Source organism: Parasteatoda tepidariorum, chromosome 7 (assembly GCF_982258835.1).
Source record: "Parasteatoda tepidariorum strain Cologne lab strain chromosome 7, Ptep-v5.0, whole genome shotgun sequence".
Lineage (NCBI taxonomy): Eukaryota > Metazoa > Arthropoda > Arachnida > Araneae > Theridiidae > Parasteatoda > Parasteatoda tepidariorum.
Genome location: NC_141761.1, coordinates 39,435,353 through 39,460,538, shown reverse-complemented (window position 1 = coordinate 39,460,538; position 25,186 = coordinate 39,435,353). Strand labels below are relative to the sequence as shown.

General features: G+C 28.2%; 1 long non-coding RNA gene across 1 annotated transcript; it reads right to left on the bottom strand.

Moving 5' to 3' along the window:
* Nucleotides 1-202: 202 nt before the first annotated feature.
* Nucleotides 203-25,186, bottom strand: LOC107438687 (uncharacterized). The gene is made up of 22 exons (XR_015435783.1): nt 25,150-25,186; nt 24,992-25,003; nt 24,266-24,286; nt 23,309-23,326; nt 22,223-22,258; nt 18,597-18,611; nt 18,145-18,159; nt 17,347-17,361; nt 16,513-16,530; nt 14,918-14,932; nt 14,281-14,298; nt 13,256-13,273; nt 9,766-9,783; nt 6,691-6,705; nt 6,023-6,037; nt 4,995-5,012; nt 4,509-4,523; nt 3,603-3,620; nt 2,289-2,303; nt 769-786; nt 364-378; nt 203-216 (listed from the first exon to the last, which is right to left on the bottom strand). It is a non-coding gene; the product is annotated as an uncharacterized LOC107438687 (long non-coding RNA).

The following is a 25,186-nucleotide window of genomic DNA, read 5'->3' as shown; positions in this document are numbered from 1 at the left end:
CGCCGTGGCATATATATATATATATATATATATATATATATATATATATATATATATATATATATATATATATATATATATATATATATATATATATATATATATATATATATATATATATATGTATATGTATATATATATATATACCGAGCGAGAGAGAGAATAGATAGATAGATTTAGTAACATAATAGTGTAAAATATAATTACCAGTTTGGACTGGAAAAAACAGCAATGTATTTTATTATGTAATATGATCTAATGTGCAATTTAAGACATGAAGTAATATGTTTTAAAACGTATTGGATTAAAAAAAAGATTAAATATGAATGAAAAATTATACATTAAGTATTCCAAATTATTTACCTGCTGAAGCAACCTCTGAAAAAAATATGTGCAAAGTTTTTTTATTAAAATTTATTCAATCAATACTGTTTTTTCTTTCACAAATTTCAGTTATGCAAAAAAAGTCTTAGGTAAAAGTTAATTTATCACTTAAACATTCCAAATATTGCTGAGAATTTTCAAATAAAAGTATGCACAATTAGATAATTAACCATTAGCTGATTAACCATGGTTAAACCATTTAGATGATTAATTTAATTCATCACATAACTTTATAAATAATACCATATCCAAATTTAAAAAATAAGTTTAAAAGGAAAGATAAATTATGCATAAAAATCTGGTGTTTAACCGAGCTTCAGTTTACTAGTTTAATATATATCTTTAACCATAGTGAATAATGTAAAATGTAATATAGAATCTTACCGTCAGCAATTTTTCCAACTGGGAAGAAAGGTGAAATGAAAAGATAAATTATTTTTAAAAAATTACATCATTTCTAGCAACTAAAACAATTAACAGCAGTTGAAATGGAAGGTTAAGACCTCATAATCCTCCTGACAAAATGTTTTGTATCATTATTTATAGCAATAGTATTAAAAATCAAAGAAGACATGCTAGTATGAAAAGATAAATAAATAAATTGAGTTAAAAAACGAAAAACTAAGCAAACTTTGCAAATTATATTAGATTACTTTCTTTTATTTAGTTTCGATACTGAGTTTGAAGACTTTTATTTTCTCTCCTAGAATATTTTTTAATTATCAGAATTTGAAAAAGTCTACTAAACATGACTTTATTTAATACAAACAAAAAAATAGTTAAGAAAGCTGAATTCAAAATTTATAACTTGCAATATTTTGAATTCAGATGTCATAGATAATATATTTTTCTAAGAGGGCTTGTTTCATCTAAGCTGTTTTTTTTTAAATATACAGCTTTGAAAAGAAACATTGCGACAAAAGTTGGTTTTGAGGTGTAGATAAAATCTGTCATCTTTTCAATTTGTTCTTAACATTTCCAGTTAAATATTCGATGGTTTTTTATACAGTTATTTGCAATAGTAGGATATTGTTTACCTATAATTGACGATTCTAGCTGATCCATAGTTGCATTTTCCAAACCCTTATCAATGGTTTTATTGTCAAAATACTTTACAAAATGTCACTTAAGATTAGTAAGACAGTTACTTTTAGCATTTTAATAAAATAATTTGGGAAGTTTTTGCAATATGAAAAATTTAGAATTTCTACAGTGTTATTTTTTATTATCGTAGATAAATTATAAGAATAATAGAAAGTATGAGAAAAGTTCATTCATTGTTAGCTTTGAAACGGAAACCTCGTATGCTGCAGATATTTTTGATACTACTGAAACTTTCATTTCCTAACTATTGTATAGTTTTACGTGTCTTAAGAAATATTCGGTAATATTAAAGAGTAATTCTTATAAGTTAAAAATAAACTATCTCTCAAGTATTTTTAAAATAATAATTTATTTAAGATGCCAAAATCTATAAGGAAAAGTTTCGATTAATATCGAAATTGGATGCAAGCGATTTTTTTAATTCACTAAAATAAACATATAAAAATATTTATTCAGGATTCAATTTTAAAAGAAATAATGAAAGCATTTTAATACGTTTACATTTAAATTATAATGCAGTTTAATTTACAAAAAACAATGGAACTTTTCATCAAAAAAGTACACTGTCATGTGAAAATCTTTCATAAACGAGGTACACATGCTAAATTTTCAATTGTACTTTTGTAATTTTTGCCAATTTAGCTAGTTATTCCACCTCATAGATCAAAAGATTGTAGCTTTTTTTCACTTTTTAAAAAACCTTAACAAAAAATTACTTGAAAAGAGAGAATTAAAAAACATTTTTTTAAAGCTATAACAAAAAATAACTAAAAAAGTAAATATAATGTATAAATAATTACTTCCACAAGCAAGATCTGAAAATAATCATTTTCAATTTTACATTTGTTAAATTTGTACGTTCAAGCAATAACAGAGTATTGGAAATTATTCTATTATTAAAATAATTACATGTATCTGTATTCAGTCTACCATTTTAAAATAATCAAATAATAACTAGTACACTTCTACTTAACATGAATGAAGAATAGAAACTCTAAAATATGAGCTTTTGCAACCAGTTACTGCATTTTCTTAAATTTTTATTATTGTAAATATGATATTATGTATCGCAGAATTAAAATATATAAAGATTTAAAAACCCTAAGTTTCTTTAATGATTTCTAAGCTTCAGTCAGCGGATTACAGCAGTTTTCTTCAGTAAATTTGAAAAAAAAAACAAGAAACAAAAATATAATGTTCTTCCTCTTGGCCATGAGATTTGTTTAGGAGGAAATGATAATAACAAAAATAGATAAATTTGCCTTGTTTATGACGAAATAGTTTTCGAATAATCATGCAATGCAAATATATTGGCATATACTAAGTGTAAATCCTAAATAACGAGTAAATGATTTGATTTCCTGTTGTAAATAATGAAATATTTGTGTTTAATCAAAACATATAATATTTCTAAATTTCCTTATTATAACTTAACATTTAATAAAGATAAAAATATTCTTAATGTATTATAATTACATATCAATCATTTTTAATTCCAAAATTAGTATAAGTTTTCTTTTTTTTTTCTTCTTTAGTGCATTTTTACGTACGTTACAGCTATTGCAATAATTATTACAAACTATTGTACATTAGACGAATGTCTGAATTACTCTATAATTCTTAATGATTCTCCATAGGCAATAATGGCTCACCACAATTAAGATTGAAGAGCAGGAATTACTGCAATTGCACCCTGTTCCCAGCTTCTAAACTACTCTTAGAGATTTCTGGTTATTTTGTCGGAGAAGACGGTTGGAGGTCAAAATACATGTACGAGACATATCGAGATTGGAGAAAGTGCAGTCCGATTAGCAGGCACTTTCGTTGATTTACGCCTTGACTGGGGGATATTTAAATTTAAAATTCTACTTTTATGGGATGTAATGGTCTTTTTTCTACTTTATCTCTTGACCGACAGTATTGGTCAATAACTATAATGAATATAATTAAAACTTTTAACGTGACCTCTCCAGTGGAATAGGTAGAAAGAAAGCAATCAAACTGTCCTATCAAACTGTCTGCCTTCTAAACCGACGGAGCAGTTGATAAATTTTACTGCATCTATTAGTAACAAATGTTTAAATTCTAAAAATAATATTTCAAAATGTTCTTACCATCTATTCCGTTTCCAACTAGAAAAAGTAAAATTTAACAATAAATATTGATGAATGGTGGATTGCAAATGGCATGTTTATACTTTCATTTAGTTCAGCAATGTTTACACAAGAAAATATGTATAAAGTACTGGAAATGTGAATGGCAGATCAACAGGCCGATTACAAATAATCAAATCAAAAAGAAAGAATTAATTAAACACACAGATTACAAATAATCAAATTAAAGAGACAGAATTAATCAAACAGACAGATTTCAAATAAATATCAGGTACATTGTTAGTTTCTTTAAATGATTATTGAAAAACAGTTGCCGAGAAATGGCAAAATGAAATCGATTTAAAGAATGTTTTGTAAGCTATATGAATTACAAAGTATTACATGAGGATAATTTAGATTAATTTAGACTCTCGTAATTTTCCTTTTCTGCTTAACTGTAATGGCCAGTTCAAAAGCATACAAGGAAAAAATTCATATTAAGGAAGTGTCCCTTGTGGATATCTGACGACCTTCCTGAACATTTTAAATCTCATAGTAAACCCTTACTACTTTAGCTTGCAGTTACATTTACGCTACTCTCTGTTCTATATAACAATTTTAAACTTTTAAATTTCCACAAAAAATAGACAGAAAAAGTAATTTTAAAAAAATAATAAAACCCGTAACTTGCCGAGGATAAATGATAGCAGATTTAAAATCAGCGGCACAAAAGTATCAAAAATCAGCTGTAATATATAATGCAATCTATAAAAAAATTACCCATTGCAATTAATAAAATCTTAATTAAATTATAAACTTTTTCCCTATTGTTTTCTTTTTTTTTAATATGAGCGAATTACTTTTTCTTCTGCTTCATTGTATTGCGATAGTCTAAAATGAAATATTTAATATAAGGAGAATACTTACGCCCATGATCCACATCTGATATTTGCAAGAAAATAGACAAGATAGTTAATAACACACCACACACAGCAGAAATGCTTATTTAAAAATTGAAAACAACATTTATAACTCCAATTTGTAGTGAAATGCGTTTGAATTCTTAATTTATCTTAGAAAACTTTATTGGAGCTCATTTGCAGAATTCGAAATTTTAAAAAAAAATTATAATCATAGTTTCTTTTTATAAAAATTTAAATGATTCACAAATTCTTAACAAAAATTCGAAAAGATTAAAACTTAAATTTAACAATTATTTAACTATATTCGTTGACCAAAATATTAACAAAATATAGTTTTTTGCTTTATCAATCTTTAACAGAAATGGCATTTAATAATTATCTACCTGGTTCAATGATTAATAATAATGAAGTTTCAATTATTTTTATAAAATAAAAAGTATTTGTCTAGTCTATTAAAATTTTTATTGGTAAAGACTGAAATAATACTTACTGTCAACTAAGCCTTGAGCTGAAATAAAATTGAAATATGCATTTGTAAAATGAAAGGGAACAAAAAATATGTTTGGAAATGAAAAATGCATTTCATTTTACCAAAAGTACGTTTGTATAAAAAAAGGGACAAGAAAGATAAGTACATTTTTAAATAAAGTTTTGCTAAGAAACACTTTCTAAGTTGATTTTTCTATTGTTTATATTTTTTTGTTCTATTATTTACATTTGTGACATAGTACACTGTAAATTACGGTATCATTCAAATTTCGAAATAAAGTAACGGCACTTAGGGCTCATTATCCGTAAAGTCTATTTTTACCGTTGTATATTACACAGTAATTTTTTCAGTAATATGTATTTAAATAGAGTAATTTAACGATTTTCGGTAATGACTACTGTAAAAATTTCTGTTTATCAGGTTTTTTGTTCCGAAATATGTTCCGGTTAAAATAAATTTAATGATTAAAAGTATCGACACCCTAAGTATCGGTTATTTTACCGTAATTTGATCTGTAATATTTTACAGTATAGAACAAGTAAAAAAAAATATTTATAATCAAAATATATTATTCAAAACCTATTTTACTGTTGAATGATAATTTACATTGATATTTAAGTTATATCAACTCTTAAAATTTTCCTAAATTTTTTATATATTAAACTTCCTGAACTAAAACTTTTATTAAAAATAAAGTAACATTATTTAAATCTTACATTTGGTTAATATGTTTTTTTTGGACTAAGAAAATGTTATGAAATGCAAATTTTAGTGTCGCAAAATGCGTTACAAGTTTCAATTTAATTTTTATTTAAATGCAAAAAACAATTTCGAATACTATTTTATACTGAAACATGATTTTTGTTTTAACAGAAAAAATATTTTAAACGTTACATAGTTTAGGCAATTTCACTTTTTAGAAATAATTTGCTAAGCAATGAAAGTATGTAAGGTGAAACTTGAGTGTTGCTTTGGTAGAAACATATATAACAAAGCACACATTCAAATATGAAACTAAAATGCCTTACCAGCATGTCCAACATCTAAAATATGTTATTATAATCAGTAATTAATCTCATATATATAAGTATATCATGCATACTCAAGTTAAATTGTCAATTTACTTTACAAGGTATACCACTATTTTGCCCTTAATATATGTTTTGTTAAAATTCTTGTTCAATTTAACTCGAAATAGTTTGTGTTAAGAGTCGCAATAATTTTTTAAGGTTCAAGAAAATTTAATAAAAAAAGGATTTACTATAAAGATTTAAATTTAGAGTAAGAAAGCCAATTGAAAAGAGGTGATTGATCATTATCAAAAATGAACGAATTCTGGTACATCAGCTAAAGGAGCTTATATAACGTAGTTGCAGTGTCAATAAAGTGTATATATATATATATATATATATATATATATATATATATATATATATATATATTTATATATATATTTAAAGCTCTGCTGTATTCACATTTAAAATTTGGAATTTCTAAAATAAAGTATATAATTTGTAACAATAGTCTATAATCTCGAAATTTTATCATTACATATGATTAAAAAATCAAGCTCAGATTTAATTTTTTTCCTGATTTCTTGCTTTCTTAACTACAAACTTAACTCTAAAACAATTTAACATCAAACTATAATTATTCGAAAGAGAACACATATTTATTACTTAAATGTTATACTTACGGTCAACAGCATCACCTGTTAATTAAATAATTACAAGCAAAAATCAATATCAAATTTTTGAAATCTATTATTTAAATAAATAATTTAAAATATAATTTTTAGTTATTAAGAATGGGTGCCCTATCAAAGCTCAATTTTTTTTATTATATTTAAAGGAAAAAAATTCTGAGACTAATTTAATTGTTTTTATTGGTTGAAAAAAGCAAATAAAAAAAGCATTAAAGTTTATGTTTTGAAACAAACAATGAGACTTTAGCTGCAAATTTTTAATAAAGCAATATAAAATGAAATTTATATTGTCATAAACTTAAATTTCTTTTGCTTTACTAAAACATAGTTTATACTGTTTTGGACGCTTCATCTTGCGTTCCAAAAGTAGAGAGTAACCCTATAGAAACAACTACCATATTTCTAGACATGACCTCCGCGTTCGACCGTGTCTGGAGGCAGAGGCTCATTCAAATAGCACACAAAATTGGAATAAATGGAAATGCCCTGATTTGGATTGCGGAATTTTTAAGAGGCAGAGTAATTAGGGTTAAATTTAACGGTGTACTATCCAAAAGGAAACGACTCTGGGCTGGTGTACCACAGGGATCGGTATTGAGCCCCTTGCTTTTCCTTATTTACGTCAATGATTTACATCCTCACATCTCTGAAGAAGCAAAAGTAGCATGCTACGCAGATGATATCGCCATCTGGCACAGCAGCGAGAACATTCAGAAATCTGAAGCTGAGCTTAACAAATCAATAAGAGGATTGGAAAAATGGTCAAGAGACCTTAAACTAGTCATTAATCCTAACAAGACTAAACTCAGCGTGTTCAGCACAGACAGAAAACACCGGCACACATTTTGTCCTAATATCACATTGTTTGACACCCCCATAGAAAAGATTTCTAACCCAAAGTACCTCGGTATAATACTTGACGAAGAGCTTCGTTTTCACCACCACATTCTAGAGTGCTCAAATAAAGCACTAAAAAAGCTCAACATCCTTAGGAGGCTTTGTGGCACAAAATGGGGTGCTGCACCAAAAACACTGAAAACTACTTACACAACTCTTATAAGACCGATAATGGAATATGCCACACCTGTATGGTCACACTCCTCCTCTACTTCAAGAGAGAGACTTGATAATGTACAAGCAAAAGCTGCAAAAATAATGTCTGGTGCTGTCTCATCAACAAACAACTTAAGAATTCAAGAGGAATGCGGTTTGGTCCCTCTGGAAGAGAGGAGACAAATGTTAACTGTTAAATTTACAAATAATGCCCATAGTCTTGACGAGGGGCACATTTCACATCGTACTATTATAAACTGGAATAAGAAATCTAGACTCAAAAGGTCATCTCCCCTTCTGTTTGACAGGGCCATCAGAGAAAAAATTCACCTTAAACCCGAAGACTGTCTTATCAGAAACGAAACTCCCGCTATTGGAGTTGTTCCAGAGAATACGACAATCTGTCTAGAACTCATCGAGCCCTGCTCGAAAAAAGACCACGCGAATAAACTCAAGGAAATTGGGATGAAAACTATCGACTCTCTATCTGGCCTCAATCATGTCAGGGCTTTTACTGATGGATCTTCTGACTCCACCTTCACCAACGGAGGTGCGGGAGTGGTACTGCTCCTTCCTGATGATCAAAGACGAGAATTCGCAACTGGTGCTGGAAAAATCGCATCTAATTTTACAGCAGAATTGATAGCCATTTCTACGGCTATCGAAACGTACATCAATCTTGAACCTTCGGAGCAGCTTAGTGGTATCACCATCTTCAGCGACTGCAGGTCTGCCTTACAGGCCCTCAGCAAAGGTACCTCAAGCCTTGTCCTGAATATCATAGAACAACTTGGACAACTTCAGCGCCTCCGGAAAAATTGCTTCTTGCAGTGGATTCCCGCCCATGTGAACCTAGAGTTTAATGAAATAGCTGATTCCTTGGCTAAAAATGCCAGAGATCTAAATCAAAACTCAATCCCAACCACGTTGGCAGATGCAAATGCTTATGCAAAATCAAAACTATTCACCCCTTTAAAAATCAAAGCCCAAGATCAAATAACTAATCTTGACATCGATAGGAAGACAGCCACTACTCTCATCAGACTAAGAACAAAACATCATAAAAACATGAAAATTTCTACAGATAAGACTAGAAAATATCAAAACTGTGGCAACTGTCTTAATGTGGAACTGACACCATATCATGTTTTTAACTGCCCTGCAGTCGCTGCAGGCCTTCACCTTTTAAACTACCCCACAGAAGAGGATTTGTATTCTTTTAATGCCATAGAAATAACAAAAACTATTCAAGCACACCATGAAATATGATTCTATAGAGGATACGACACCAACCAACCAACCAACCCTATAGATGTTCTTCAGAAAGTACTAATTGCATTTTTTAATAATTGGAGCTTATTCGTTAGCGACTGATAAAAGCATGATTTTAATGAAATATTAAATGGCATTAAAATAAACATTACATAATCTGAGTGTTTTGTTTCAATTTAAGAAAAACTCAGGCCCCGGAAAAAAGTTAGTTACATACAATTAAATTTACATAACTGAAAACTAGGTGAGGTAGTTAAGTTACTCAAATGGATAGAGAATATATTTCTGATCTCGGATTCTATAAAGGGAAGAAATTGCTATTTTATTTCTTCATTGCTTCTAAAAATTTTTATCTTTAAAAGGGATTAATTACATCTTACGAATTCCTAAAAAAATAAACAAATGAACAATCTGAATTCCGATTAAAAATTTGTGGTATCAAATGTTTTAGTTCTTAAAGAGTCATTTCTGATAAAATATTGTGTAGAAGTGAGGAAAACAACGAATTATTTCACCTTTAACACAAGCTTTGTAAAAAAATGAAGTGTAAATTATGCAAAAACAAAGAAAGCCCTGATTCATAGCATAAGTTGCTTCAAAAAGCAGTGAGACAGTCAAAATTGTAAAATAGCATTCATAATTATCACCTGTGTGTTTTTTAATATTTTCTTTTTTTCATCTTGGAAAAAAATTAATAAAATAAGACAAGATAGATGTAAAAAAATGCAATATTTTTATTACCTACGACTCCCAAGAGATCTAGAAAAGTACACATATTTATTACAGAATTACTAACCCTATCTTAAAATAAAGGCTGTTATATGTTTTTACGAATGAAAGTAATTGCTGTGTTATTTACAATTTTTAAATGAAAAATGTTATTAAATTTTATTTGTTATTTTTTTGATTTTGCATTTGTATTGATCAGATACTTTTAATACTCATTTTCTTCGTTTAGAATAGGTGAAAAATAATTTTGTTAGTATTTCATATAGTTTTTTTTTTATATTCTGAATAATAATATGTAAGAACATATCTGCAAAATTAGTTTGCTGTTCAAAATTCGATAGAGAGTTTTAGAAATTAGTTAAAATATTATTATTTTGTGTAACAAAATCTGTTGCTAATGTAAAAATTAGAGAACTGCTGAAATTATTTTTTTTTCAAATTTATCCATTTAAGGAAATTATTGAAAGATTAACTGCTTAAGTAGCTCATTTCAGCGTGTATACATTAAGATATGAAATTTCAACAAAATTAAAATAATTATGAACTGATATTTTTAAGAAGAAAAACGTTAGATCATACATAGTTAATATATCTGAGTTTTTTTTGCTGTAAGATTTTACACTGTATTCTTCAATTTAGTTTATTTTGAAGTAAAAGTTTGTATTCTTAGGAAAAAATATAATTTTGTGAAGAAAAAAATGAAAATACTTTCATATTTTCTAGTTTTTGCGCTAATGTCAAACTATGGAGTAGTATTTTTCTATTATGTTTTAAATAAGAAAATGATTTTTTGCAAAAATTTGCTGCATTGTGTTGTATTATAAATTCACTACTTAGATTTGTATACTGTCTAACCATCTATCAAACTTTAATTTGTGTTTTTTTTTTAAATTATGTGCAAATAAAATTTTGGGTTCTGTTATTATCAAGGCAGCAGAATTAAACATTCTCAAACGTGTTTCAACTAAATAACACTTCTCAAGAGCCACGCTTGTGGTTTTTAGAGAACGTAAAACTTATATGCTTTAAGTAAGAAATGGAAAACAACAAAATCATTGCATGGATTGAGGAAAATCTTGTACTAGCTATCTTTTTCATTTCTTTAAAAAAATATTTTGGTAGATAAGCTGCTTATAGATTTGGAAATTATAATAATCGATTATTCTTTTCTTGAATCTTTCTTTTTTTTCTGGCAAAAAGACATTTCTCAAATATTGAGACGAGAAATAATTACGCCAGCAATTACATCTTAAGTGTATGTTCTGGTTCATCACTTTACTACTTAACAAATTATCAAGTTTATCCACACTAGTCCCATATAGTGTGGGTAGTGTGGATAAAAATAACCTTTAAAAAATATTATGAACAAGCTGAGCAACATTTTAGTTTCAAATACAAACCAGGATGAAGGTAACCGTCCGAATTATTGTTGAAAAAAACATTCATGAGTTTAACATTATATTAAATATGTTTTTTTGATGAATTTGCAAAACAAATACCCTCACAATTAAACCCCTGCGTTCCCTAGATGGATTTAAAAAAATTAGTTACATGAAATTAAGTAGGGAAAATATTATTCCCAATATGTATTTACGAGTGTATTCACGTTTATTTAATCTTTAAATGTATACGAAATTTTTATTCCTTTGATTCATTATATTCGCCTAGTTGGATAATATGACGATACAAAGATATATTACAGAAGAAATCATACAATTTTGTAACTCACAGTCGTAAGTATCGTCACAATAGTAACGTAATTTTTTTAGAATAAGTTAGAAAGTTTGGTTATATATTTTAGTGCAATTCTATTTAAATTAAATATTTTTTTTAATGGTGACAGACCAATAAAGAGTTTTCACACAAAATGTAATTAAACACTCGTGATAATAACTAAATGACTTTAAATACTAAATTTATCAAATTCAAATATTGTAGTTTAAAGTGAAATTATAAGGAAGCATACGTGCACTGTTGGAATTTTCTTTGTGAAATTATGGTAAAATAACCAGCAACAGTCTGGCCATCCGATTACCATAAAGAACATTTTATGCCTTTACTGTTTTTGAACCTGTTTAATAAATTTAACTGAACAAAAATCTAGGCATTTCGTTAGATAATGGGCGTTTCAGAGTGTTGGAAACAATTCGGGGAGTGCAGAACACAAGAAACACTTCATGTGTTGAAGGGAATGGAAGAAATATTGTGGTGTCAACTCTGGGAATCGAACTCCATTTATGCTGGTTTTGAGACAGACGCATTAGCCTTCTCGACTAAATTATGCGTGCAGTTATTAGGAACTACGTGGCTTCCTTAGGCTGACTTAGTTGGTTCGATAAAATCCTAGTTGTTTTACAGTATTCAGTGAAAGCAGTTAATAAACATTTTGTTCTCCCAGTTACAGCTTGATTACCATCTTATTCATTTGTTTATATTTGACTGTTTTGTTTGAGCGTGGTAAAATAACGATTAAATAAATTGTCATTTAACCATTTTTTCGGAGAAATTTCAAACAGTGTATATAACGCTAATCACGCCTGATATCGTAATATAATTCATAATAAATTAATATGGAAGCACTAAAGAAAAAGGTAACTCAGAGATTAAAGTTAGAAATTAAGTTCAGCCCATTGCGTCGAATTTATTTATACGAATTTCTTCGGAATATCTAACTAGTTGCTTACATTTAAAAGGTAATTTAATGCATCTCTTATATTAATGAAATGCCGACCAGGTGGCCGAGTGGTTAGCGTGCCCGACTGCGGAGTCGATGGTTGCGGGTTCGAATCCCGCTCAAAGCGTGGATTTTTCTTTCTCTCTGTGTTCTATGCCCTTTCTCCTTGATGTGATTGAGACCCGCCCTATAAACTTGCTTGTGATTGTGGGCGACGCTTCGCCACAGGTGCCCACTGGGTAACGAGAAGAGAGTAGCAGCTCTGGAACTCCTGTACAATGGGACAATACATCACAAGTGCCCGCTATTAAAAAATATATTAATGAAGTATTAAAAATGTTTTAACTACTTTTAATTACTGATGATAATTTTAAAAAAAATTGTAAACCTAATATCAAGTAAAATATATTTAGATACAATACACACAACTGCTTATACATTCGCTACATAATTTCATATTTTCTTTTAATTAAAATAAATTCTGCAGAAAAATCAAAGCAAATAGTACACAAAATATTTAAATTACACAATTGGGTACGTGAAAATAATCACATATGGATGTGTCTAATCATCACATGTATCTGTATGGCATGTAATGTTACAACTTAAAAGTTTGGTCTTATAACCAAACTGAATAAATTTTCGATTCAGATTTATTTGTACGCCTGAAAGCGATGCCACGTCAATGTGTCGATCCTGATTGGTTAACCAACGCCTGACGTTGCTTACTGGTATCCAATTACAAAATACAAATAATAGTTTACTCTGCGTTTAAGATAATTAGATATAGTAGTAGTTTGAATGGTTAAAATTATAAAATGAACTTACTTCAATGTTCCGTGAGATCTGAAGCCAACAAAAAATATTCAGATTAACATTCATTCAAAAGAAAAAGAAAATTTTAGGTATATAGTTAAATTAAATATTAAATATACACAAACAGCGTTCTATTGAATTGAGGACTCCCAAAAAGTATATAGATAATTCTTTTTAATATGAATTTATTGAAATAGTTCTAAAATTATGTTGAGTCACTCATACATTTATAAATCCTTCTGTTTGCACCGAATAAACCCAGAATACACATATTAAAATTTTGAAATGGTCTTCATCAAATTAAAATTTTGAAATGGTCATTCATGTTCATCATGTCAAATTTTTTGAAATCTTGAAGTTCTTTTTCACTATATCTTATTTTTTTTTATTTCTAGTTCTGTTAAAGCCCTTAAAAATGAAGTCTGGGCAATAGCGGTGTTATTTTTTGTCAAAGAGAATGTCATGAATTTAGAAACATGTAGACTTTGTATGTACTATAAATTATGGTAAATAGAGCGAGATAAAAGGAAATAAAAAATTTAAACATTTTAATTCAAGATCTTAAATTTTATTGTCAGTTTTATGAGATTTTTTGTTTAATCCGATTTGAAACCTCTTCTTATGGCATTATTTATAGAAATAAGCAATATTTATAATTGATCTTAAATGTATAATTTTGTTCATAATTTATATTAATCGATCCAAATAGGATTAAAAATTTAATAGTGAATGTACTTAATGAAAATCATTGTACTTAATAATGCTCAGTGAAAGTTTGATAGCTTTTTATTTACATTTCAAATTTTATATATAGATATATTAATTGTTTGATATCTTCTATCATAGTTTTTGTATTTTGAAAGTGATATGTGATTTCATTAATTTTGTTTAAGGGCAAATTATTATATGTGGTCTTTTAAAATGACCCATTTTTAAAACAACTTTATTTCGAAAAAGGAACAGATTTTTTTCGAAGTTACTATAACATTAACTTGTTACTATAACAAAAATATGTATCACAATAAACGTCTTCTTACCGCTTACTGCACCAGCAGCTATATAGTACAGACAAGAAGTTTGTTATTGAATAAAATGTATAAACAAAGACTTAATGGATAAAAACATTTTTATATTAAAAAGATAATACATACAGGCGACACACATCATATTTTCCCTCATGTTAAATGTGATGAGTGTAAAAATTAAGTAAACTCATTGATACCTAAACTCATTTAGCAACTCTTTTTAAGTTTCTTAGCGAAATGAAAAGCTTGCAAAAGCGTAATGAAAACTAAAAAGAATTATTGTATGTTTTGAAAGCAAGAGTGAATCTAGAATTAAATTTGAAAAGTATTGTTATTTACAGCAGGTGATTGTTGTTAACTTAAGGAAAGTCAACATCTTAGCGTTATAATAATGCTTGAGGAAAAGCGTTAATAATGTTGACTATTAAGGAACATATGCTCATGAACTTAAAAAAGTTAATCCATTCAAACTTAAGCCTAACCTGTCATAAAAACTAAAAATGATGCATTCAAATGAAAAAATAATAATTCATATAAATATTCTAATCCATTTTTCAAATAATAAATATCGGTAAATAAATTTCTACTGTGAGTGATTAAATTAATTTCTTGAAATATTTTGGACAAATATCAATAAACTTCCACTTACCATTATTAATAATTCCTGTAAATGGGAAAAATTTCTTCCAAATCAACAATTTTAATCATTAAATAAAAGAGCATAGAAAACGTTTATAAAAAATGTAATAGAAAGCGTTTCTGGGAAATTTTGTTTACAGCTGCCACGTGTTTTTCATTATTAGACGCTAAAAACAATAGTAAATAATAAAGCTTTTATAATTTTTATTATGATAATGTTGAATCTATTTGCCTGTATACTAGTGCGTACTGTTGCATTAAAACAGGTTGTTTGAAAATCAAAGCTTAGAAAAAGAAGAATAACTCTCTTCAAATATATCTACAATGATTGTATCGCTTTATTTTTGATGTTTTATTAACGAGTTTGCGTCTATTTCCAATTTCGGTATTTGCGAACATTTTACATAACAGTATATAAAACATCTATAACACAAATTAGTTTAATTTTTAAGATCTTATTATAACTGTATATGTAAAGATTACTTTTAAAAATTTTACTGATTTATTAATTTAATACTTATTTTACTAATTACTGACAAATTTACTGACTAATGAGGAAAAAACCATATCAATGTTAGAAAAGATAATAAAATGATAAAATATGTATTACCCACTTCATATTTTAAATAGTTTGAGAGTACTTTCCATTAATTTGAAATATTTTGAAGCTTAATGAATTCTTGAAATATTGCCACAATATAACAATTTCAGAATTTATAATAATGAATTAAAGAGACAGTGCAAAAAAAGCACGAGACTTCGGAAATGTTTTTTATCTAAGGTGAACTATAATATCGCTCAAAACTGTTGCATCTTTTAAACTAACGATTAAACTGTTGCATCATAAGTTTTAAGTTAAACTATAATATCATGAAAATAATTGCATTTTAAACTTGATGTTCGATACTATGGCACTATTTCAACCGAAAGTCAATTGAATTTTGCACCTTAATAAAGTGGAAATAAATTTTCACTTCATTATATCTCCCGTAGCAGAGAGTTTTTTAAAGGAAAATCAGTTAAGAATTTGGATGAATAATATTTCGTTTTTTGAAAATTTTTGTTTCATTTATTTGTATGGTCGAATAGTTATAGCTCGTCATTCTAAAATTCCTGATCCATCTTTAAATATATAATTATTTTACTAAGGGAACTTTTTTTTATTAAGAAATAAAAAAACTAAAATGTTACAATTATGAAACTTAGATATATTTTATAACTTAATGAAGATTTTTCCTAATCTTGAATCAGATAAATATAATTGTGATTTTTAATATAATACTACAAAGTTTATGAGTTTCATGTACAGACAGAAAACACGCAAACTATATACTTTTCTAAATCCGGGTATTCATTCGTTTCGTTGCTATTAACATATAAACTAAACGCTCTTACATAAATTTATATTAATTATGTATTTTATCAGTAAAAATCTCTTTTTGGGGAAAATATCGAATTAAAAAAAGTGATAAATAAGAATCTATTACGAGAAATAGAAGTGAGCCTTCTTGTCGGTTGCAAGAATCTGAAGTATTAAGAGCAGAATAACTAATCAGTTAGGAAATATTCTTTTTATATGCAGTTAAAAAGCAAACTATTTCTTACCTGAAATTCCTCTTTCCACTGCAACAGAACAAAGCAATTTTTATTACATTAAAAAAAATAGTACACTTTATAATAACTATATTTGGAACTACTTAAAATTTTATTTTTCAAAATAATTATTTTTTAATATATCCGTTAGCTAAATTTTAAAGATACTTCTACTCAAACTCAAATTTTATGCTCAAAATGTGTTAAAATTACGGTTTTATTTTATTTAATGGATTATGTAAATACATTTTTGAGATAATTTCTATAAGTTATCATCATTATATCTTTGTTCAATTGTTAGATATTATATCTTAGACTCATTATATTTTAGACAATATCCGATGTTTCATTTACGGTGTGTATTATAATGCAATGTAAATAGTTGAGTTTTTATTATACAATAAAAGCATAAAAAAATTAAATTGCATTAAAAATGTAAATAGGATTGATTCTTCGTCTTCTTTCTTTGTCTGCGCAGCAGCCCTTTGAAGGCCTTGGCTGCCGCAACACCTGACAAACGCCAGCGCCTCCTGTCCATGGCACCTCCCTTCCATTGAGATTGATTACTATAGCCAAGATTGTTGATCTTCCATACAAAATTGCATAATCAAAGTATATTAGCTTAGACATTCGATATTTAATTTCGAAACTTTTAAAGCTTAAGACTAAGGATTTCCTTGCCACAATAAGTATTCAAATATAAGTCAATATAAGTCAATATATAAAATAAGTATTCAAGTTAGTATAAATTTATTTAATTTAATTTTAATTTTTTTTTACGTAAAATGATTTTTTCATACTTCGTTTTATAATAAAGTCATTAGAAATAAAGTATTTATGACTTACATCCTCTGTCAACTCCTAAAAATATACGGAACATTTATGTACATACATAATTTTTAAACAGTCATTTGAGCATTTATTAAGCATGCAAGAAAATTTTATTTAAATAATCTATCCAATAAATCTTTGAGTTATTAAGATTGATTGGAATTCTGCGTATTGCTTATGTTTCTAAATTATAACTTTATAAGCCGCTTAGAGGTGAATGAATATGACTAGTTTTCTTAAATTAGTTTCGTTTATTTCTAAATCTGCCACTTCTGAATAACGTAGTACATTTTTACAGAAACGCATATCTAGTCAAATAATTTTTTAATTTTTTCTTCATTAATATTTTAAGCATTTAGTATTTAAGAATTTAAGCTACTCAAATATTAAATAAAATGATTGCGCCCGGTAAAATCATTTCTATTTGTCACATTTTAATTATATGTGCATGGACATATTTTGATCATTTTTAAAATTTCTGTTTAGAAATAATGTGTATTATAAAGTAACCAGGAAATATCTATACTAGTTCACGCTGGTTTCTTTGCTAGGGTATAGAATTTCTTGCTTGCCTAGCAAACAAATACCATCCAAAGATTTAACCTCGGTAAAAGAACGAAACATCAGCGAAGAATTTGAAAATGTTTTGAAAAATAATCTTAGCTTAACAGACAGTTAAACTTTAAATAAATTGTCAGGAATATTGTTGAGAAATTAATTTAAATCTCTTGGATTCCCTCCATGGTTCATTTAAAAAAATTAACAATAACACCAAAATTGAAAAATTTTAAAGAAGTATTTTTTATAACTTACCGACTAGAGCTCCCTCTGTAAGAATAATAAATGCAGATTAGTAAAAGATTTAAGTTCGAATATAGAATAATTAATATTAAGAATATTTAATATATATTTACACAAATGCAGAAATAAAGGAGAAATATTTCGAGTAATCTTCATCATCTAGATGAGCAATAATATAAAAAATTCATAATGAAAACTTTAAGTAGAAAAATTACTAACTTTTATATTTATATTCAAGTATAAGTATTTAAAGTACGCACTGATCTTACAATTGCATAAATATCAAAAGCTTAAAATTATAAAATTTTAATTAGTAGTTAGTTTTTCCAAAATATTTACTTCAAACTAACTTCTATGCTCTAATAAAAGTTCAAATTTATATCATAAAAATGTGCATATTTAAAAATAGTTTAATGTTATTTAAAGTAAAAATGTCTGAAAAATAGTGTTTCATTATCACTTACGCTGGCAATTAGTTTCTGTAAGAACAAGCATTTGAAATTGATTAATAAACATTAAACGAGGAAAGATGCTTCTGTCACAAAATAAATACTAAATTATACAGCAAAAACTTCAATTTTTAAAATGCTTTATGTTTTAATACCTTTAGTGTTGATATTCAAACAGATTTTCAAAAACATGTCTATGGATAAGGCATTCCGGATGTACCCCCAGAAAAAATTTGTAAATTCAATCCATTAATAGATTTGTAAAAAAGTAAAGTGAAACTTTTTGCTATTTTTTTATTGTAAATTATCTACCGCTGTGCTTTTTCCAGATCAGAAATAGTCCTATATTATTCGGAGAAAAAAATCTGGTAACATTACCGTACTGTATGGTTATGACATTTCTGATTGAAAAAAACCATAATTCTGATAATAAAACCAAAATATACGGAATTTAAATCGTTCATTAGGTAATTTTTTTTATTCGTAGTGTAAAATTTTACCGAAATACGTGTTTTAAAAGTTATTGATTATCACAAATGTAGTGAGAAATACAAAAGTGAAAAATTTACGGAATAAATGGTTTTTATTCGGTTAAAGTTTGTCATGCTCTAAGAAAGGGGTGGCGAACCTTTATGTATCAACGTACCATTTTCTCTTAAAAAATGTTTAATAAGGTCATAGACGTGTCATCAAATAATTTTGACTTACGTGATTATTGGGGAAATGATAATACTAGATATTATCAATTCAAAACTCTTTATTTACAACGAAAAAAATATTGTAATGTCTCAGTTTTACGCATAATTAAACTTTAAAGTAACATCAGTGTGAATTCTGTTGTCGCAGATTAGATGACAAATAACTTATATTAGGGTTGTAAGATATTAGTATGCTGAAGTGGAGTCCTCCGTCAATCGGTTTTTGAGTGAGTGTTTAATGTTATTCATCTCTGAAAATAATGACTCGCAGTCATAGGTAGACAAAAATATAGTTAAAATAGCATGAGACAGCTTCTTCAAACAGTTAAATGTGTCTGGTAACGAATTACATTCTTCCAAAATTTTGTTATTCGCGTTTTTACTTATATTGCTTGTCAATCTTTCTGTTTCGATTAATTCCAACTCTTTTCTTGTTTCAATAAATTTTTGAATCCATATTGAACTGGACAGGAAACAATCAGCTGCATTTAAAATTCTTCAATTTCGAACCTATCGAATCGGGACAAGTTCAATTTATCAAATAAAGTCACATCAGGCTACATAATAAATCTGAGTGTTTCTGACAATTCTTTGAACTGGGAAAATCTCGCTGAAAATTCCTTGATTACAGAATCAATAACAGAAATAAATTCTTCGGTGACTGTTTCTTCACCTGGTTTCTCATGTATATCTAAATCGTTGATACTTTTTTCAAGTTTGGAAAATACTTGTAGTTTCTTGTAATAACACCATTCCTGAAAATATGCAGTTTAAGCATCAAAAGCGCGAATGAGATCTATCATGACGATAATCGTTTTATTCGTGCCTTGAAGCTTCACATTCAATTCATTGAAACGTTGCCATATGTCTGTAAAAAACATAAATTTTGAAAACCACATAACATCCAACAACTATGGGTATTGTTCAATTTTCCCCTCATTTTACAGAAACAGTCTGATTTCTTAAACGCAATCAACAAATCTTTGAATTACGTTCCCGCGGCTCAACCAGCGAGTATTATTATACATCAATAAGCCATTATACACCGAGTTGACTTCATCCAACAGAGCATCAAACTTTCGCTTATTTAAAGCTTGCGGCGAAATGAGGTTGACTATTTTTGTGACTACCCTATTACATAATCAAGAGATGTTAAACCACACTTAGCACACAAGGCTTATCGGTGAATGAGGCAGTGGAATTCATGAATCGAATGTCCTACGAAATAAACTTATGAAACCATTTTTTTTTGCCCACCATACTTGGAGCATAATCAGTTCTTACAAAAAAAAATTCAAGTCAATTTCTTTCTCAATAAACGAAATTTCAACAGCCGTACGTGCCCATTGTAGTTGTTAACAACGATGTTATATCAATTAATTCTATCTTAATGACGTTTTCGCCGCAATATCAAGCAAAAACAGCTAAACGTGCAGTTTCAGTGATGTCAGTTCTTTCGTCAAGCCATAGCGATATAGAAAGAGAGGAGTTAATGTCTATTTTTTGTTGATCTGCTACATTTCCGGCCAGTTTTAATATTCTTTCTTTTATTATGTTTCTAGATAGAGGGTTATCTTTGATGAGCGGAATTATCTTATCTGTGTTATCGAAATAATCAAAAAGTGAGGGCGCGCATGCTAACTAGGCTTCCTTCAAAAACTCTCCCTCTTGAAAAGGTTTACTATGCCGAGCAATGACATTTGCAGCCGAGTAACTAGCCGCACTCGTATAACAATATTTAATCATAGAAGCGGACTATTTATTTCTGTCTTTCATTGCACTTGCAATTAATTCCTTTTGCTCTGGCTCGCTTTTTTGACTAACGAGTTTGTGATTTGTTTCAAAATGCCGTTTTACAGAAGATGTTCTACATACCACTGTTCCAGAACATAGAACACACACTCTTTTGTCGCCTTTACGAATCATGCTATATTTCTCAGTCCACCAGGTTTGAAATTCTCTGTTATGCTTACAATTTTGCACTTTTGCTTTTATTGATGAACTAACCATATTAAATAACAGTTAAAAATCTTAAATATAACACAAATAAACTTTAAAGTACAGTTATGTCAACGAAATTGGCTATTATGATTTGCGTAAACTAATAATGCGTCACTATACTCCGATATACACTATCTAGCCATTAATGACCGGACACTGTGAAGTTCGGCGGTGGAGGAATTATGGTGTGGGGCTGTTTCTCATGGTTTGGCCTTGGACCCTTCGTGTTAGTGCGTGGAACCCTGAACGCAGAAGGGTATAGAGACATCCTGGACAATTCGGCACTTCCCATCCTGTGGCAACAGTTCGGTAATGGCCCCTTTGTGTTTCAACACGATAACGCTGCCATTCATAAAGCACATGGCATCACGGACTGGTTTGATGAAATGGGGGTGCAAGAGCTTGACTGGCCATCCCAAAGTCCCGACATCAATCCAATTGAGCATCTCTGGGATGAGTTGGAGCGCCGGTTGAGGGCCAGACCACAACGCCCCAAAACCACCACTCAACTCTTCGCCATGTTACAGGAGGAATGGCGGGCAATACCTGCCGCCGTGTACCAACACCTAGCGGACAGCCTTCCTAGAAGGGTTAAAGCTGTGATTCCGGCGCGTGGCAGCCCTACGCCCTACTGACTTGATACTAGCACCTCATGTATCCGAAATTAGGGGTGTCCGGTCATTAATGGCCAGATAGTGTATATATATTGCTTTGAATCATCTAGAATAGTATAACGGAGCTCAACTTACGAACTATTAAACTAATTAAAGAAGTGATTATACTTTCAACTAGTTGTAATACACAAGGATCGTATATTACATGTTTCTTTTGGTGTCAGTATGATAAAAATTAGAAAAGCATTTTTATTTTCTTAATTATAAAATACTGTAAAATCAAACGCTATGTACATTTCAGAATATACGAAACACAGTTAATACTTACTTAATCCAAGTCCATTTTTAGGTTTAGGTGTTACTTCTGCAAAAAAAAGTATGTTTTCATGGTGTGCTAAAGTGCTTATAAGAGATACGCAAACAAATATAAATGCAAATACCAAAAAAAAATCAAAATATATATCTTAAAAATAAAAAAAAGTAGTTATCTATACTTTCTTGAATCGTTCGAAACTATCATGTTCATTCAAGTAAATGTGATTACTTTTAAAGGGAGAATATCAATTTAAGAAAAAAAGTTAAAAGTGGACATTTAAACTTTTCAAATTTCGAATGATGATTAAAACATAATGTCTCAGTCTAGTAGATTGACGATGGCAAAATAATGCTGCACAATGTCTGAAGAACAAAATGCGAACAACAGGATTCAAACTGTCTATAAAAGTCTAGTGTTATAAAAATTCAAATTCAATGGCATATCAGTTATAATTCATATGAAATTAAGGTAATTGTCCCTCCTCATAATAGCCAGTTTTAAGCCAAGAGGTAATGGGATAATAGGCAGCTTAATTTGAAGGATAAAATCTTGATAGTTTTCTTATTCTGATACATGACAGTGTTCTGGTTGACTCAAAAAGCTTTGTCTTTCTTGATACATTAGATACCACTTGGCATGACGGTAGGTGTACCAAGCTGTATTTTTTATATACGAAGCTATATTTTTTATTTATAGAGGCAAACATTGCACATTATAGTTTAAAATAGATTATTTAGCGTGATAAGTATGCTAAGTTTTGGTATTTACTGATTTATCGGGTATGCCATTATATTTGCCATTCTTGCATAAATGAACTATTGTTATGCATAAAGTCTACCGACCTTCACGGTGGCTGGCCTAGACCATTTTTCAATTTAAAACATTAGCAAATGCAGGAGCGTTTAATTAATTGACAAATTAATTCTTCTAAAACTTGGGGAAAATAAACCAAAATAAATGTACACGTGCTAAATAAAATATTTATTAGAAAAATTAAAAAAGTAAGAAATTCAATTCTTTTCCGAAAAAATGAAACATAATTATGTAAATTAAATCTAATTTTAAGTTCATTTTTAAGAATATTTGAATTTCACTTACCTTCTTTGAATTTATGAACTACAAAATGAAACAAAAATTTTTTTCAAATGCAAAACAAAGTTTATTAATTAATTCCGTTACTTAGTTCTGTAAATTGGCCTTCATAAAGTTTTTTTTTCAAATGAAAACGCAAGAATTATTTCTGTTAAATAAACCCATCATAAATTATGCATGAGCTCATGCAATGTAAAATAAATTTAAAAGATTTTTCAATCACATTTTATCAACATTTTTCTCTTACTCTATATTTTTCTTTAGAAATTCTTATACCATTTTCTTTGATAACTCTTGAACCTCCAACTACTTAAGCTCTGCTAATAAATTCACCATACATTATCTACTTTGCATATAAACTTTAGACGTAATATGATGAAAAACCTACCAGTCGTGCAGTTCCGGTGATACACGTTTCGATTATTTGAGCTATTACGACCCGGTTTACACAAATCTGCTTAAGACCGTAACCTTTCCTATAACTCACAAAAATAAATGTAATATTGATTCCCAAGTTTCTTCAAAAGTAGTTAAATATTATTGCAACTTACTCACGAGTCCTTCATGATACCCACACCCGTTCATTGAAAAATGTGAGGATGATCATAATGTAAATTTTTCTAGCTTTCATTAATTTTATAAATAAAAATTTTATTCAAAATTAATTAATAACAATTGTTTTAGTCCCATTTTACATTTTGTATGAAATTTCTTATTATAAAAAAATATTCGGTGCTAAGGGATTCGAGCTTACATTGTGAGATAAATAATAATTGTCTAAATCAAATAATTGAGAGAAAACTTGTGATTTACTCATATGAATTGTCTTTATGAATGATTACAATCATTTTTGCATTTTTATTATGTGTTACAAAAAATGCTCCGAAACATTATGTAGAATTTGTGGAATTATTCTACTGAATAAAGTGAAAATCATGAATGTGAGAATGTATAGTTACTTACCGTGTGTTACCAGTTTTGAAGCTATAAAGATAGGACTTTTGTTTCAGTCAATGCAATAATTAAAAACAATATGTAAGCAATTCTAAAAATCATTTTAAAACAACGGTTTTGTGCATGTTACTGAATTGTTGTTTAGACTAGTAAATTTTTGATTTATTTCAACTTAAGCTGTTATATTTTAACCATCTGGAAACCTATGAAAAAAACACAACGGGGAATTACACTATAAAGTGTCTTTAAGAATAATTTTATGCACATTTAAGCCGTTTAATGTGCAATGCTTTTACATTTTCTTAGCAGTTAAGTCTTTAAATGCTAAACAAATAACAATTTTACAAAAGATGAATCCATTATAATCTTTTTCAATTTCTTACGTAAGTAATTTTAAGTATAATAATTATGCAAATTACATAATTTATTTTATATTTACTTCAGTTTAAAAATCTTTAGTAGTCTTAACAAATTAGTGGAAATTAAAGTAATGAAATTGTATACACCTCAGGTTTTTCAAAATGCATGCAAGTTCCTTTAATTGATACATGACAAATTGAAATAAGATTTATCAAAAAAAATTTCGTCTTCAAAATGAAATAAAAATTATTTTATGTGAAAAGTCAAATACTTGTTACTAACATTGTTATTTAAGCTTGTTTTTATATGGAAAAACTAATTATATCTTATAATTGAACTGGAACAGAATAAAAAAGTAATTAAAATTTTACTTACTGACTTTATGCTCTGTAAAAATGAAGAAAAATACAGTTAATCATGATAAAATATATCTTATTGAGTAAGGTTATCAGATCAGGATAATAATCAAAATATTGTGTAGTAAAAATCCTTATTCTTAGTGACTGCTTATGAAAAGTTATCGAATGAGTTACCTAGAACGAAGAAACGATAAATACTGAATTTATACAT